Genomic DNA, 8,111 nt, shown 5'->3' with positions numbered 1-8,111 from the left:
CCTGCCTATGCAGGGGGTCGGACTTGATGATCTATTGAGGTCCCTTCCGACCCTAGCATCTATGAATCTATGAATATCCTCCAGACAGTACATGTATGCAGAACACCTGTCAGGAAAGTACAGGCTGGAGAAGTGGCCGTGACGGTCTTGCAGGATCTCTCTGCACTCTTGCAACAGGGGCAGGGAAGGGAAAGGGTTAAGAACCCAGCAACAAAAGCCAAGCCAACTCACTGCTCCTTGCCCACACCCAGCTGAGCCCCAGCTCCCCCCATACAAGAGGAGTGAATGTGCCTTCCCTACCTCTAGCACCTTCAGCCTGAGGACCCAACAGGTTCATCCAGTGGGTCTCAGCCATGTTAAACTCGAGGCCCCCCTTGGAAAATGCCAGTGCTCCACTGTCATCCATTACTTGACTGCAGAAATACATTTGAGCCATTCTTCTGTTGCACACTGCTCAGAAAGACCCCAGCAGGTCTAAATGGCTTTGACATTTTAGATTCCAATTGGAAATCTCTGCATTTATCTTGTGCATCACACGTTGGTGTTTGAATACACAATGTGCCCCCAGGAACCAGCCAGTCAGCAACAGAAGCAGAAATACAACCCAGACCCCTTGACTCGTTGCTCTACCACCTTTCGGCTCACAGTGCTGGGCTCCGATCGCAGGCTAAGCCAGAGGAAAATCAGGATTCACCTTGCTGATTGTTGGAGTTCCACCAATGTTCAAATCTGGTCCTGGCGGTAACGAGCAACCTGGAGACCTGGGTGGCAGCTCCCTCCCCTGGGCTGGTGTGTATATTTGTCTCCAACACTGGTCCGTGATGGGTCTCTGTTCTCCACGGGCCTGTGCTATACATTGACACTTCCCACCCTGAAGCAATCCTGCAAAGCTGCTAAGGGCTTGGCAGGACCTGCATTTAGGAAAGTCATCCGGGATTGATCATGCCCTGGCTGCTATGGGAGCAGGGGGAAGCTGGCAACAGCTTGCACCACAGACACCCTTCTTGGCTTTCTGGGTGAACAGGGCTTCTGCTGCTAGAGCTCCTGGGCTGGGGAGTTCTCATTTTATATAGCCATGGGAAAGCAGTGCCACAGCTCAGGGATGACACAATGAGCCTCTCATTCCCACGAGTGAATGTCGTTGTTACTGGGGGTCTTGGTCCCAGGTTTCAGAAGATTTGGGCTTGGGACTCGTATCACTTTTGCTCAGACAAGCACAATAGCTGATGGAGGGGTACAACCCGTTCACTTCATATTTGGGCAGGATGGTATCAAAGATAATCTCCCTGGAACAAAAAGTAGAGCAAGGGGTTAAGTGGCAGGGAGGACACTACCTGCTCAGCTCCCCTGGGCTCTGCACAGGGCTGGCCTTGGTTTCCCCTGGGGTAGCTGCCCCAGGTAAGTATACAGGACTGAGATGCCAGGCCTCTACCCCAAGCACACGGCCTCTGTCAGGCTCTGGAAGGGCCAGGCCCAGCCTGAGCACCCGGCAGAGCTCAGCTCTCTACTCCCAGGCTGCTAGTGTCCAAGCAGTCCACACATCCAGCCACCCTGCTTGGATGCCCTCTCTCACTGCTGTTACCCAGTCTGGCTTGATCCATCTGGTTGAGTGCAGCTAAAAGTTCAGCTTGATTTTGTGCGTGTGTGTGGGAGGGTGTGTGTCACACATACAGAGGGCTAGGGAAGCAAGTCATCCCCAGCTATGCACAGCCTCCTCCTTGGAGACCTTAGGACCGCAGGTGCCTGGCTTTGCATGGTCCTGTCTGTGTCAGCAGCGGTGCTGTATGTTAGAACTAGTATTGCTTACCAGAATGCTGCACTAGGCACCATCAGCATCCATTACTGGAAGCAGGAACCACAAGGGAAGAGCCAAACCTCACAAGAGGCAGGGTCAGCATGTGGAAGTGACTCGGTGCTGTGCTGGCCCGTGATAGCAGGTACTGCTAGTCCTGCATTTGTAAGACAAGGCAGGCAGGAGAGGTGAAGTGACTTACTTAAGGTCAGACAGCAGCCCAGGAGACCTAAGTTCTCCCAGCTCTGCCACTGACTCCTCCTAGCCACATGCCCCATCCCCACAGCCTACCCCAAAAAGAGCATGACTAAGGCATGTGTGCTCCTGCCCAGCTGTGGGCATCTGCATGTCCCTGGAGAGGTCAGGCGTATGCATAGCTACTTCGCATCAGTGGTGCCTGCCTCCTGCTGCTCTCCTTCAGTCTGCCAAGACTGCGTGGAGGCAGTGAGCTAACAGACTCAAAGAGCCACACTCAGGCTCTTGGCCACCAGATTTCAGCTCTGTTATACCTAGTGTTATGCTGCCAGAGGGATGTGCCCCCAACCCCATCCCCTGTAAGCAGCCAGTGATTCTCCAAATGCTGGGCATACTTGATTTGGCTTATCGTGTGCTATTGTTATAAAAACAAGACCCAAGAGCATGTCCTGGATAGCATGGGGGGGGGAGCTAGCAGCAGTACCCACTGAAACACGCCACGCAGTAACTCGAACCCAAAGCAGAGAGGACACACCAGGCCATGCCTTGGTAGTATGCAATGATGGGTGTCAAAAGAAGTCAAATGGGGAATAGTTGGCCAGGCAGCAGGTAAATAGAAGGGATCTGGGACTTACTGCCAATTTTCAATTTGCACCCACTGTATGTTTTGCTGGGGGATGCGAAAGCAGCAGGGGGGCAGGGAATGTCATTTTGTAATGCATTTACAGGAGCCAGGGGAGAGCAATGAAAATAAGCAGCAGCTGACTGGAGAAGGCATCCCTGCCACAGTGCATGATACTGTTGAAGTCTTATAGATCACTGAGTGACTCCACTTCTGCAGGATCCATTTTTCAAATCAGTTGGGCTCCTGCCCTGCAGAAACTGCAGGAGATGGCAGCATGGACAAAAGCCCTGTAGCAATGCCAGGCAGGGAGGGCACAGAGATCTAGGCATAGTACAAGTCAGGAGCTTTTTCCCCAGGGATGCAGGTTTGGATGATTCATCCATGGACAGGGCAAGAGACTGAAAGCAAAGTGGGGGTGGGAGGGAAGACAGAAGGAAGGAAACAGGAAGGCAGAGAAGTGGAAGAAGGGGAGTACAGGGCCACTACCTACCTGGTATATTCTCCTGGATGGCAGCCATGTGGTTGTCCAGGTACAGGCTGGTGTACTCAGGCCAGAAGGCCAATGACAAATCCCAGCTCATGAACTACCATGCCAAATGTGTCACACTGCTGATCGAGTTGGCCTGAGGACCCACTCCCCTGCAGCCCGTATAGGAACAGCACCTGGATGAGGGAGAAAAGACCTTGTGTTAGCAGCAATAAAGTGGTGGGCCAAACTGGATACTCCTTAGCCTAGAGATCACTGCCTGTAGTGCTTAGGAGAAGGTTAAGGACTTGCCTAGTGCTGAGCACCCAGTGGCAGGGTGCCTCTGGAGACCTATGAGTGGCAGTGATGGATAGCAAATCTCACTGCCAAAGGGGCAGACGGAGCCAGCATGGGCCCCTGCAGTGTCCACATGGGAAGAGGGACCACCAGCCAAGTGCAAGCTGCCCTGCCCAGTGTGGGGCACAGCCACTAGAAAGGAGCACAGTGCATACTGAACTTCCTACCATGGCACAATGCCCCATGCAAACAGGCAAGCAGGAAAGCATGCCCTACCCTGGGCAAGCCAGTGCCCTGTGGGGCCACTGCAACACTCCTCCCCTCCAAGAACCAGGCAGAGGAGGGAGCCCAGTGCTTTAAACAGGGAATCCCCAGCCCTCTGAATTGTTAGCAACTCCCTGGGGTCAAGCGTGTTCTCCCAGCTGGGTCTCCGGGAGAGGCAGCACATCTGGAAAGTCATTATAGCTGCCCCAGCAGCGTGGAAACTTTAATGGCCTCCCCATGGATTGTGCAGAAGCCAGACCTGCACATCTCTGGCTAGGGAAGCATGTGGAGAGGGCTCTGCTCCCAGGGCTCCCTCTCCACTGTTCCCACAGCCCTCCTTCGAGGCATGCCACTGCCCCCAGAGCCAGCCGCATCCATCCCCAGTCCCAGCTAGAACAGGTGCGTCTTTTGAGCTTAACCGAGGGTAATTTTGGGCACACACTGCCAATGACTTTGTGCCACCTGCTCAGCATCTAGGGATCTAACAAATCCACCTCTCACACTACCAGCCTCCCACTTCCCCCAGTGCTTCCAACCAGCACTAGGCACACAAGCACCCCAGAGGATGCAGGCCAAGCACTAAAGGGAGGTAGCATACGCTGCACATCTGCTCTGTGGGGTTTCAATGCACTTCAGGTCAGGTTTAATTGGGCCTAATGAGCACTTCCACAAGCCACCATGTTCCTTAGCTGCAGCTGAGCATCAGTCACAGCAGGGAGGGAATCAGGCTTACCATGGAGCTGTGGGAACCCTGCCAGATCTGTCCATTGATCCCAAGCTCTGCAGCCCACCACCCAGGCAGGCACTGCCCATCCCCAGCCGTGGTGGAGCCTGCCTCCTGCACCAACAGCTCCAGGCACAGCATGCGCAACTTTCTCCTGGCAGCTGGGTGGGCAGGTAGGCCACTACAGACACCTTTGGTTTCCCCAGGGAGGGAAGAGCTACATGATCAGGCCCTGCTGCATGTAACTCTATGTTCTGGACCCAAGCCAACACTCCTTCAGTTGGAGGGGAGTGAGCCAGGGAGTATGTGCTGCTGGTTAGGACCTGGAGACCAGCTCTATTCCTGGCTCTGCCACTGAGCTATTACCCAACCGAGTGAATCATTTCACTGCTTCTTGCCTCAGTTTCCCTTCCCACCCTTCTAGACTCTAGGACAAGGAAAAAAAAAAAAAAAGTACACGTGCAGCCCCTAATATTAGGAAGCTCTGGCCTGAACTGTGGTTTCTAGGTCCTGCTGGCACATGAAGAGCGAAGCCCATCTGTTCCCTGTAACCACAGTTGGACAGGGACAATCCCAGGCCCTGATCCCCTCTGAGCACAGCCCTATGTCCCCATGGCTTTATCAGCACAGGTTGAGGCACTGTGATCCTGCACATAAGCAGTGCGAGTTTGTTGCTTCTTTTTTTTTTTTCCCCCTTCCAAAAGAACCATCATTATAATCAGAGCAATACAGTACTCAACTTCACAAGGAGAGGGGCAACTGTGGAAGCGTGCAGGGGAGCTCCTGAGACAGGCCTCTCTCCCACCTGTTCCCCACTCCTGCAACACAGCATCCAAACCAGTGCCTGGTTGGGAGCATGGGAAGGGGCTTTGGCAGCTGATCAGTGGCTGGGGGCTGTCATACCTGAAGCGTTGGCGGCCGCCCTGAAGATGGTGTGGCATACAATGTCCGTGATGCCATCCACCTGAAACGTCCAGAGGCCTTCCTCATCCAATGCAAGGTCTCCCAGGAAGGCAGCTGAAAGCAAGAGATGAGGATAAGCTTCGTTCCAACATGCCTGTAACCTGCCCCATCTCCCAGTGGGCATACCTTCCAGGCCAGGGCTCAACATTTGGCCCCAGAGGGTCCCCTCAGACCCTATACACAGCCCCTTCTCCAGACTCCCTGGTCCTGGCTCTGCCTTTCCCTGGGCACATGGACCCTCAGATAGGCACTTCAAACCCTCTAGGGGGTAACATAAAACAAAGGCCACTTACCTGTAAAACCCAGTCCTTTTCTGCCCAGGGAACTTGACTCTCTCCCCAAGCTTACACAGATGTTTAGCTACATCTAGGTCCCTGCCATGCCATAACCAAGAGCTCCTCACTTCAAGGATACCAGGGTAGGTTCTGGTCTTTTATAGCTCCAGCCTGAGCCCTCTTTCATCTGGTCTGGTGAGTCTCTCATTAGCTCCCTCTGCCACCTGCAAGCAGCCTCTCAGCCTGTTTGCTGTTAAAGGAGCGGGCACATCCTCATGGTCTGCTATACCATGTCACAAGAAAAGGGAATCCAGGTGTTATTTTTAAAATGCCCCTGTTTTTCAGCTGCTCTCCTAATACATTGTGCAGCCTTAGTCTTGGCTCAGAAGTGCTGGGGGCTGGCTGTGCTGCGAGCATGGCAGTGGGGATGCCTTATCCACAGGCAGGTATTCACAGACATCTGCACAAGTAGCTCAGTACAAGAGGCCAAAACATGAGCCTCTACATCTCTCCCATCCCTCTGAAACCTTATTGCAAGGTTTCAACTTCCCACTGTCTCCTACCTCTAGATTCCCAGTGCATGGGGCAGGAGGTGGGTGTGTGAGGCAGTAGGGGTATGTGTGGGGCATGGGGGCCCCTAAGCAGCCCCTCACAGGCTGGACCTCTGCCAGCCTGCAAGGGAAAACCCACAGTTTCTTATGTCTTTTTCTTTTAAAAGGAGAATCCATTTTTAAAGTTTGATCGCAACCCTTTCATATAGTCCTGCAACCCACAGATTGAGAAACACTGGACTAGACACAACCCCCCCAGCCCTGCCAGAAGTGTCTCTAGGGCTGCAGGGAACCCTTCCTCCACATGGCAGGCCAGTAGTGTCAGTCTGTGTCACGGGATGGGGTCCCTAAGGATGGCCACGTTACCCCCAAGGCCCCTCGACCATGCCAGTTCAGCCCGATGGGCACCCTCTATTCTCACCCACCATGTCTTTTTTGAATAATTGGTATAGGGAGGCTGCCTTTAAGCCTACCTAAGCACGGTTGTGATGAATTTCCCTGAACCCCAGGGGTCCCGGACCCCTTGCGAGTCCCATTTCAAAACAGATGTCCCGAGACACCCTAGCCTTATGGGCTATATGCATGGCTCCAAGCACTCCTTTACCATCTGTGAGGCTTGGGGCACGGTATCAACATTGTCTTACCTAGGCCTGGCTGTAATTTGGCCCCCTTGTTCTCTCCGGGCTCTCCGCAGCCCTGTCTGTCTCTGTGCCCCCAAAACAGCCATGCCTCCCTCTGGCACCAGGGTCTCTGTGCCCCCAAATGCCACACCCCTTTCCAGCACTGGGGTCCCTGGGCCCCCTATGTGGCCTCCTCCTTCCCCAAATAGCCTCACCCAAACCACCAGTGGTATGAAACAATAAACAAAACACAAGCCCCCGGGCTATAACATAATGCAGAAGATCAGGGTGTACTCTGTCCCCTTAAAAGCACAGAACTTCCTCTCTGGCCCTTAAATATCTTATAGGTAAGGGTAGCTGCATAGCTCATGGAGCCCCATTAGCTCTGGGTGCAGCATATTAAGCAGTTGCTGCATCACTGGACGCTTCCTCCCTGGAGGCTCCTTCCCCTCTGGCTGCTAGCAGGAAACTGCCCCTTTGTCCCATCCTGGGGTTTATATGGACCCAGGGCCATGCCCCTTCCAGTCAACTGACCATGTGCAGGCGCAGGCTAATTTGCTGTCTGGCTTGTTGACCTGGTAACCTGCACCTGGGCTTCTGCCTCTCTCTCTTTAGGCTCTCTCGCCAGGCAGTTTCTGCCCTTCTAGGAGCAGGGCACCTTAGTGCCCCTGCGACAGTCTGCCCCAGGTCAGCTCTTATCACAAGAAGCTATTACCAACTGGCAGGGTACAATAAGTGTGGGGTCTCACTCCACTGCACTATGGACTAATTGGGACTAATCAGCCACCCTATGTGCAGCTTCAGCAGAGGCCACAGACCACCTGGGCCCCAGAGCCCCAGCTTCAGGAACCCACTGAACTCAAAGCACCTGCATTTCCTTCCCTGGGCACCAGCTCAACAGAGCAGCTCTAGACATCCCCTGCAGATGTAAGCATGGACTCTGTCAGCCCCACAGGGCCACCGAGAGCCTGCAAACTCTGGGAGACCAAACTGCTCTTTCAAGGACTTCCCAAAGAGGCTCCTGTGCAGGGGTCCTTGTCCTGAGGGACTCCCCTGTCCTCATGCTGACATTAGAGGACGCTACCCTTGGTGAAGCTGGCCTTCAGCTGAGGGCTGTCACATACATAGTCCCTTGCTCCATCTCCCCTGAGCCCCAGCCTCCCCCACTGCTGGGACGGACAGTATGTGGGCTCCTGCTCCCCCTGCCTGCCCTTCCTGAGGAATGCAGCCTCTCCCATCCTTTTTTCCTGTTTCCCCTCTTCCTCCCCTTCCCTGCCTTGTACACCAAAATCCCCGTGCACCAGGGGAAGCCCTGCTGCTGGCCGAGAACTGAGCAATG

General features: G+C 54.1%; 1 long non-coding RNA gene across 1 annotated transcript; it reads right to left on the bottom strand.

The window, feature by feature from the left end:
- Positions 1–566: 566 nt before the first annotated feature.
- On the bottom strand, positions 567–5,717 carry LOC102371406. The gene is made up of 4 exons (XR_324466.1): positions 5,620–5,717; positions 5,267–5,380; positions 3,103–3,275; positions 567–1,286 (listed from the first exon to the last, which is right to left on the bottom strand). It is a non-coding gene; the product is annotated as an uncharacterized LOC102371406 (long non-coding RNA).
- Positions 5,718–8,111: the final 2,394 nt, after the last annotated feature.

The sequence above is a fragment of the Alligator sinensis genome, unplaced genomic scaffold (genome assembly GCF_000455745.1).
Source record: "Alligator sinensis unplaced genomic scaffold, ASM45574v1 scaffold722_1, whole genome shotgun sequence".
Classification (NCBI taxonomy): Eukaryota; Metazoa; Chordata; order Crocodylia; family Alligatoridae; genus Alligator; species Alligator sinensis.
This window is presented reverse-complemented; position numbering and strand designations above follow the sequence as displayed.